Source organism: Sceloporus undulatus, chromosome 1, assembly GCF_019175285.1.
Source record: "Sceloporus undulatus isolate JIND9_A2432 ecotype Alabama chromosome 1, SceUnd_v1.1, whole genome shotgun sequence".
NCBI lineage: Eukaryota > Metazoa > Chordata > Lepidosauria > Squamata > Phrynosomatidae > Sceloporus > Sceloporus undulatus.
The window spans coordinates 308,705,506-308,715,338 of NC_056522.1; the positions used below are offsets into that span (position 1 = coordinate 308,705,506).

At 43.2% G+C, this 9,833-nt stretch overlaps 2 protein-coding genes across 6 annotated transcripts in view; both read right to left on the minus strand.

The window, feature by feature from the left end:
* The window catches only part of AMBRA1 (autophagy and beclin 1 regulator 1), a 346,870-nt gene extending 341,371 nt beyond the window's left edge, over positions 1 to 5,499 (minus strand). Inside the window, 1 exon segment of the mRNA XM_042446971.1 lies at positions 5,288 to 5,499. The gene's annotated coding sequence lies outside the window, so the exon portion shown is untranslated.
* Positions 1 to 9,833, minus strand: part of CKAP5 (cytoskeleton associated protein 5) — a 537,335-nt gene that overhangs the window by 252,002 nt on the left and 275,500 nt on the right. The window lies entirely within an intron of this gene.

A 9,833-nucleotide genomic window follows, 5' to 3' on the forward strand; every position in this document is an offset into this window, starting at 1 on the left:
TCCTAATTATCATTATCTCTGTTCCGAATATGCTCTGGGGCCATATGTTTTTTTGAGAATCTGATTCAATCAAACCAAATAAATGTTTCTAAAGAAGTTGATAATCAGGTTTTATGGTACAGCATGCATCCACACAGAGACTAGTTCAGATTTACAAAATCCTACTAAAATTTCTTCCAATAACAAAATGAAAAATGAATCCCAATTATTATGCCGAAGATTAAAATCAGTGGATTTCTAAAAGTGGATTTCTCAAAGAATACAAAGAAATATTCTCAGTTCTCAAAATAACAGTTCTCAGATAACCAGATAGCTTCCTCCACCTGCAAAGAACAGCATAAACAGCCAACTATCCTGTTCACATTCAGCTGATTTTGACCCATTCTTGTCATTTCACGTAAAGAAAGATGTCAGAAATGGGACCTCAAAAATATTTCCAAGATTATTTTTTATCACTTGCCCCAAAGCAAGATACCATGAACTATTCTTTGCCTTTAATAGTCAAAAAATTAATTTAACACATAGTTCTCGAGAAGGGAGGGGCTTATTCATATTATTTCTCAAAGTGTACATCAACAACATTTACTATTGCATTATATTGTATTAGCACACTAAGGGGCTGTGCAAACAGCACCAAAGGGGCAGCCTCCTGCAGCCTCTTCTTCAGCCAGATCAGGGCAACTGCAAGCCGCGGCCCCAAAATGGCCTTTCCAGAGCGCGAAAAGGAGCTGCAAAAAACTGCTCCGTTTTGCACCCTGGAAAGGGCGCAAGAGCCACAGCACCACAACCATACAGTGCTCTTTCAGTGCTTCTTCGGACACAGAGCAGGAGGAGCGCTGTAAGGCCGTGTGCCATGTGCTGAGGCACGTGGTGTCGCTGTGCCCTGGAGGCGAAGATGGAGCATGAGTCAAGGAGACACTACGCCCCGACTCCAGCTCCCAACCTGGCCTTTCAGGCTTGTATGTACGGCCCCTAAGACATCATACACAGACAGGACAGCATATAGATGGGGTCATGCCACAGAAACTGGGAAATACTGGGAAATACTCTTGCTACAGGGAACAGCATCCCTCTGGGCCTTGAAGAAAGTGTTTTCATAATTTTGCTCATATTACTGCAAGGAATTCAGTGAATTTTAAAGAATTGTTTACATAATCAGCACATTACCTGCTGGAGAAGCAGAAACTATAAAACTAAACGGAAAACAAATGAGGAAAACAAAAATACTACAAATTGGTAATGTTTTAGTGAGAGGCAAGAGGCAGCCTTGCTGATGGATCATCACAACTCTAAAGCTTCAGTGTAAGGGGAAAGGTTGTGTAAGTCGTAAGCTATACTAAACAATACACACACGACATTCACACAACTATATCCCACACAACACTTATCATATGATTAGATATAATAACTGGTGGGGGAAGCTGCATCACTACAGAAACAATACAACCATTCTTTCTTGGTCAAATGCTATGTTTTCTGCACCAGCCAGAGTATGTTTGGATCCCTGCAGGCACAGATAACTTTGTATTTACTGCACAGCAACATAAAACACTTTTTTTAAAAACCCAAAATGTACATACTATAAGCAGATCACTCTTAAAATTGTGCAATTTTTTAAACGCTTACATCATAACAAATTATAATAGGTGAAAGTTATCAAGATTTTAAAGCTGGGACCAAAAGGGAATGTATGAGCATTTAACATTTTTGTTTTGTGCTGTATACATGTGAAAACATACAGGAGTAGGTTGTTTATTTTACCAGGTGTTTTCTTTTAAACTTCTATGGGTAGAATGTATAGAACAAAAAAAACCCACTTTCAACAACAGGACAATCTCAAGTACATTAATTGGGAAGTCAGCTACACTCACGGTGACCAGATGTCATAACTGCAAAAGAGGACACGACACTGTAAAACATAGGGCATTCAAGAAAAATGTAGGACCTTGCAAAATAAAACAGCTGATATTAATATAAATTCATGTATCCTAGTTATGCTTCAGACAGAGGATACTTGGGAATTCCTCCTGGACAGAAGGCTGAAATGGAGGACATGCCCTGGGAAAGGAGGATGACTGGTCACCCTGGCTTCACTGCACTTAACAGAGCACTCTCAAGTAAACATGCACCAGAAATCTTCCTCAGACAAATTGAACATGAGTCAACAGTGTGATGCAGCAGCTAAAAAGGCCAATCCAATTTTAGGCTGCATCAATAGAAGTATAGTGTCTAGATCAAGGGAACTATATTCTGCACTGGTCAGGCCCCGCCTGGAATACTGCATCCAGTTCTGGGCACAATTTAAAAAGGATGTGGAGAAACTGGAGCACGTACAAAGAAGAGTGACTAAAATGGTGAAGGGTCTGGAAGCCATGCCCTATGAGGAACGACTTAGGGAGCTGGGGATGTTTAGCCTTGAGAAGAGAAGATATGATAGCCCTGTTTAAAAATTTGAAGGGCTGTCACATTGAGGAGGGAGCAAGCTTGTTTTCTGCTGCTCCAGAGACTAGGACCCGAAGCAATGGATGCAAACTGCAGGAAAAGAGATTCCACCTCAAGATTAGGAGGAACTTCCTGACAGTAAGGGCTGTTCAACAGTGGAATAAACTCCGTTGGAGTGTAGTGGAGTCTCCTTCCTTGGAGGTCTTCAAGCAGAGGCTAGATGGGCATCTGTCTGGGATGCTTTGATTTAGTTTTCCTGCATGGCCCTTGTGGTCTCTTCCAACTCTATGATTCTATGACTGAGTTGTCTGTAGCACATTAAAAAACTGGTTTTCTTATGTGAAACAGTGCAATCCAATTTATATTTCCACAGAAGCAAATCCTACTCTATTCTGTGGGGCTGAAGTCTAGATTACTCTGAACTGTTGTTTTCTGAGGGTGGGGGACAGACCACTGGCAAAACAAGCTCCCTCTGCCTTTGCATGCATCCGCACTACAGAAATAATCCGTTATGACACCACTCTAATTGCCAGGGCTCCATGCTATGGAATTCTGGGAACTGTAGTTTGTTGTGACACTAGAGCTCTGCAACTACAATCCCCAGAATTCCACAGCACTGAACCGTGGCAGTTAAAATGGCATCACACTGGATTATTTTTATTACTTATTTTTACTTTTTATTTTATACATAAAAAAATTAAAAATACACACAAAAATTAAAATTAAAGCCAAACAACAAAATCGAACCAAGAACAGTCTGAGAACAGATCACACGGTTCAAATAAGCTTATTTTTCCTATTTTAAATCTAACACTTCCCCCCAGATGTATATGGTTTCCTGGTAACAGGCTTAAATATGAAGTGAAGTTTACCAAAGCCCAAAAGGGAGTGTGTTTTTAATTTTTTATGGGTTTTGGGGCTATCTGGCCACGTTCTGGAAGAGTTTATTCCTGATGTTTCGCCAGCATCTGTGGCTGGCATCTTCAGAGAAGGCTGGCATGGAAGTGAGTGGGCTATGTGTGACCCTTGGCTGGGAGGAAGTGATTAACATGTTAATCTTTGTGTTGGTCTGTTGCTGAATGGCAAGGCCTCAGGGATATGCGAGAGGATATGTGTTCCCAGGATTTCACAGCATGGAGCCATGGCAGTTAAAGTGGTGTAAAAACAGGTTATTTCTGCAGTGCGGAAAAAGCCAAAGGCAGAGAGAGAAGGGGCTGGTTTTGCCAGTGTCCTCCCACAAAAAACAGTGCAGAACGGGCTTCTTCTTCAGGCAAGATGTTACAAACCAAACAGGAGGGAAAAAACAACTGGAGATGTTAGTCAAATGTCTGCATGTAGTTTCAGTCCTTAGTAAAGATGTTATCATGGGGAGGATAACTTTTGCAGTTAGAGAAGGAAAAGCCTGCCTGCAAAAGATATCCTCACAGCAAACCATCTTTACTAAGGACTGAAACTACATGCAGGCATCTGACTAACATCCCCAATTGTTTGTTTTTCTCTTGTTTGGTTTCTAACATCTTGCCTGAAGAAGTCGTCCATGGAGCTTCGAAAGCTTGCAACCAGTATATTGGCCATTTCGGTTGGCCAACAGAGGTATCACTGATGGCTCTCTGTTTGTATCAGTTATTCTGGGTGCTCCTAAAACACTCCTGGTCCCCTCTCCCACTGCCTGCTTTCCTCTTTTCCTGACTCCTCCGCTGCTGCTTCCTTTCCTTCTTCAGTGGCTGCATCCTGGAGCACCCAAAATACACTGGTTTTCCTCTGTGATACATTCCAGTCCAATTTATATTTCCTACTCTGTTTTGTGGGGCTTCAATTCAGATTATTCTTCACAGAACACTGGCAAAACCAGCTCCATCTCTCTCTGCCTTTGGCTGCATCCGCACTGCAGAAATAACCCGTTTTGACACCACTTTAACTGCCATGGCTCCGTGGCATGGAATCATGGGAATTGTAGTTTTCTGTGGGTTTTTCAAGCTATGTGGCCATGCTCCTGGGAAATATAAATTGGGCCCCAATGCTTCCACAGGGGAAAACCAGTGTATTTTGGGTGCTCCTGGATGCAGCCACAGAAGAAGGAAAGGGAAGCAGCAGCAGAGGAGTCAAGAAAAGAGGAAAGCCAGGCGGCTGAGGACTGGAGTGTGTTTCTGTCTGAGGGAGGCCCAGCACCATGAACAAGTAGATCAGCTAAGCCAGCACTGGAAAGAAAGAAAGAAAGAAAGAAGAAAGGTTAGTTTTCCTTCCACAGAGGCCTGAACAATTATATAAACTAAAGAAAGAAAGAAAGAAAGAAAGAAAAGAAGGAAGGCATTCAGCTTCTCCTTCAACAGAGAGCTGAACAATAAGCTAAAGAAAGAAAGATAGAAAAAGGGAAGAAAAAAGGAAGAAAAGGAGGGAAGGTTCTCCTTCCAGAGGCCTCAACAATTCGATCAACTAAAGAAGGAAAGAAGGGAGTAAAGCAGGTCCGTCTTGCACAGAGGCCTGAACATTTACATAAAGGGAAGGAAGGAAGGAAGGAAGGAAGGCAGGTTCTCCTTGCACCGAGCGAGGCCTGTCCCTGAGAGAGAGAGAGAGAGAGAGGGAGGGAGGCGTCCCTGGGAGCTGGGCCTGGGCTGCTGTCTCTGCTCCTGAGGCCCAGAAAGGCCCCCGCGGTTCCGGAGGCCGCAAGGGGCCCCGGAGGAAGGATCGGGTGGGCGGGGCGGAACAAATCGAGGCCGGGCTTTCGCGGCCTACCCTCCGGCCCCTCTCCGCCGCCCGCCCGCCTCGCCCCCGCTTCCCCCGCCGCCGCCGCCGCCGCCGCCGCCAGAGAGGGACCAGGCCCAGAGCCTCTAGGCCCGGAGCCTACCTGGGTTGGATAGGGAGGGACCAAGGTCCCCGGAAAGGCCCGGAACGTCCTGGGGCGCCTCTGCCCAATTATCCGGGGGCTCTTAATCCGGGAGGACGCAGGGCGACCCAAATCCGCCGGCAGTCTCCTCCTCCTCCTTCCTCTCCCGCTGCAGCGCCTCGCCGCCGCCTCTGCTCCGTGTTACTACCAAGGCCAGGGCGCCTAGCCGAGCGCCTAGCCCACGGATCCACAGCAGCAGCAGCAGCCTCCTCGAGAGAGCCCCGAGCCAATCGATTGGGTCATGCGCAAAATGGAACCAGAGAGGAGGACGAATGGAACGCAAAGCGAGAGAGTGGTTGGCTTCGTCACAGAAGGGGCGGGGTCACGGGACCATAGAGTTGGAAGAGGCCCCAAGGGCCCTGATCCAGTCCAGCCCCATTCTGCCACTTTGACAGATGGCCGCCCAGCCTCAGTTTAAAGGCCTCCAAGGAAGGACACTCCACCACTCTCTGAGGAATATAAGAATTGTTATGTGTGTGTGTGTATATATTCTATATTGAACATCTCTTCCTCTCAGGAAGGATCTCTTTTCCTGGAGCTTGCATCCATTGCTCTGGGTCTTAGTCTCTGGAGCAGCAGAAAACAAGCTTGCTCCCTCCTCAATAGGACATCCCTTCAAGTACTGTATTTAAACAGGGCTCTCATATCACCTCTTAACCTTCTCTTCTCCAGGCTAAACATCCCCAGCTCCCCCAGTCAGACACAAAGCCTGGAGTCCCCAGCACCTTCCTTTTTTATTTGGCCTTTCTTGAGTGACATTGAAACAACTGAAACTCTGAATACCACTCTGTGCTTTTCTTTTGCTCTTGTGTGGAGTAAGGCTAAATCTAGTGAGGTATCTCATATTTCAATGACTAAGAAAAGTTAAGGAAGAAAGTGCAAAGGCAATTGCTGCTGAACATCAAACAAAAATAATGACCAGGGTGGATCTGCATAAATCCAACCTGGATAATGAGGAGATCGAAACAGTTAAAGATTTCCCCCTGCCTTAGATCAAACACTGATCAGAACGGAGACTGCAGTCAAGAGATCAGAGGAAGACTAGGAATGGGGAAGGCAACCGTGAAAGAGATCCTAAAATGTAAAGATATACAACTGAATATGAAAGTTAGAATTGTACAGCCGTTGTTTTCCTCCTTATCATGTATAGATGTGGGAGATGGACCATGAAGAAAGCTGCCAGGAAGAAAATCAATTCATTTGAGATGTGGTGCTGGAGAAGAGTGCTGAGGATCCCACGGATGGCCAAAAAAGACAAACAAATGAGTCCTAGAACAGATCAAGCCAGGAATTTCCTTGGAAGCCAAGGTGATGAAAGTTGAGGTTGTCATATTTGGACCACGTCATAAGAAGGCATGAATCACTGAAGAAAGACAATAATGCTAGGAAATGCAGAGGGGAGTAGAAAGAGAGGAAGACCACAAGCCAGATGGATGGACTCTATTAAGGAGGCTATGAGTTTGCAGGACTTGAGCAGAACAGTGGAAGATAGTGAGTCTTGGAGATGTCTTTGAGTCGGGATTGACCCAAAGGCAGTTAACCACAACTTTCTCAACTGCTCTGCTTAAGAGGGCCCAGGGGCAGCTTTATACAGTCCAAACAAGGTGACCAGATGTCCTAATCACAAAGGAGGACAAGGCACCGCAAAATGTAGGGTACTAAAGGGAAATGGAGGACATTACCAAAGAAAAGCTGAAAACACTAATATAAGCTCATTTCATATAGTTTATTTACAGACATGCACTGTATTTTATTATGTAATCAACCATGCATAATATGGATGTGCCAAAGGAGCCCCAAAGAGATGGGCAGTCTCTTTCGTTAGGTGTTTGTTAAATAATTATTGGCATCGGGTGTCAACAGTCTTCAAAATGGAGGACATTATGGGATTCCTCCTGAACAGAAGGATGAAATGCAGGGCATGTCCTAACAAGGAGCCCTGTAGGTGGCTCACTCACTTGTTGTGTATGTGTGCCTTCCAGTAATTTCCAACTTATGGGGACCCTAAGGCAAACCTATCAAGGGGTTTTCTTGACAAGTTTTCTTCAGAGGAAGCTGAGAGAGTGTGACTTGCCCAAGGTCGCCCAGTGAGTTTAGTGGCCGAGCTGGGAATCGAACCCTAGTCTCCAGAGTCGTCCAACACTCAAACCACTATGCCAGTGATTCCTATCCTTCCTAATGTCGTGACCCTTTAATACAGTTCCTCATGTTATGGTGACCCAAACGCATGAAATTATTTTCATTGCTACTTCATAATTGTAATTAAATAGATGTTTTCCAATGGTCTTAGGCGACCCCCATGAAAGAGTCATTCGACCCCCAAAGGGGTCCCGACCCACAGGTTGGGAACCACTGCACTATGCCATGCAGACTTGCACTGTATTTTATTATAGTTTATTATCCTGTCCTTTCCACAATCCATCCAACCCCACTGTTTGCAGCATGGATAGGCTGCCAAGTAGACACATTTCTCCAAGGGGAACAGCAAACAGCAATTCAATGGGTTTCTCAGTCATACTCAAAACAGGACATTTCAGAATCCTTCCTGGAGAGAAGGTTGAAATGTAGGAAATGTCCAGGAAAACCTTGTTCAGAAGAAGGATGACCTTCCAGGTGTTTGTGAACTGTGGCTGCCATCATGCCAATAAAGACCCTGGAAGGGTTGTTCATTTCTGCTTTTAAAGGGGTTTAAAGGGTCAAAGCCCCTATATTATATAAAATTTCCTGGAAATAAGCCTGATTAAAGTCAAGCTATTATTTCTGAGGCCCCATAGCATTATTATAATGCTACCCGTGACAATTTGTTTTTACCTTCAAATGCAGAAAACATATCCAGGGGTAGCTGTGTTGGCAATACAGCAAAGTACAGTACAATGACATCCAAAATCCACAAAAGTGGGGTTTGGATGTTAAAAAAAAAGTATTGCTGTTTCGTGGATTTTGGATGTTATTGTAATTTGTTTTTGTTAATAGTCTCTAATCAGCCGAGACTCCAAGTAATATTTTAGTGCTGCAATGCAGGTTTTCCTTAAAACAGTATATGTTTACATAGAAAATCACTCACTAAAAATGAAAAATACATTTTCCAAAGAAATTTCTGTTGTTCTTTTCTTTACACACAAAATTCATTTTAATATCTGTTTCCCATAAATAATGCATGCCTCTCCACTGACAGCAGACAGAAAAAGGAAGACAGGATTAAATCTGCAAATGGCATTGGCAGTAAGTCCCATTGAACTCAGGAAAATGTAGCAGTTGACGTCAATACATTTAGGATCATGCTATTAGACTGGCAGCACTAACAGAGAGCATCATGTGATGAAAAAAGCATGGGAGTGAGGTTGGAAAACGATTTAGAAGAAGGAATTGCAATAATCCTTGATCACATTACTAAAGGTCATAAAGGAGTTAGCTAAAGGTCATCAAGGGGATAGCTAAAGCTCTGAAACTCTAATTGTATAGGTTATACATCTCCAAGCACACCTTTCTTCTAGAACAGATCACAATATAGACTGATGACAAAAATGTTTTGAGATAACTATTTAGGGCAAACATTTCCTTTAGTAAACTGATACATGTTACCTTAATAGTAAGTGCTAAAAAGAAGAAGCATCTAGTTCTTATGCTGTTTCAAATTAAAATCATAATTCTAAATTCATCATAAGATCTTTAACATACCTAATTTCATCTGATTTCCGAAGCTAAGCAAGGTTGGGCCTGACTAGTACATGGACCACCAGATGACATTCACACTACAGACCTATAGTGCTGTCTGGAAAGCTTAGCTCTTTATCTTTCCATTTCAGCCATTGTATCTTCTGAAGGAAGATGGAAATCAGAGTGACAGTATGGGCTAGTAGTGAAAACATGGCTGTGGGGCCATAAAGACAGCCATACTATGAGGAGTAGTATGAACCTATTCACACTTCCTACCCTATTATTCTGCTACCTCCCCAGGTCAGTCACTGGAACCAAAAGGTAGTTTAAGCTAGGGACAGTATAGTTATGTAAGTTCCCTGCATGTACTCTGAGAGTACTTTGTATGTTTTATTATGTATAGTTACATATATTCAGATTTAATAGGAATAAGTAGTAAATAAAAAGTTTTATTGAAAGATGTAAATCATACAGCCAAGAGAGGGAAGGGGGGACCCAGTGCTCTCCTCCCATCTCCTGCCCAAACTCCAACGAGGGCCAGCTGGAGGACGCTGAAGGAACCCGCCATCCCTTAGTTTGTTTTAATTATTTATTGCAAGGAATGTTTATTGTTAGTTTTCCCTTTTACTTGTTTTGCTTTATTAACTGCTATGTATTTTGTTATTTAATATGCTGCTGTTGATTTGCTATATTTTATTTTTGTAATCTGCTATTGTTGATTGTGATCTTAATATGCTGCTATGTTATATCTCTTTTATTTATGTTTATTGTTATTGCTTATTTTGTATTATTCCTCTGTTGTAAGCCGCCCGGATTCCTAGTGATTGGGCGGCATATAAATAAATCATTA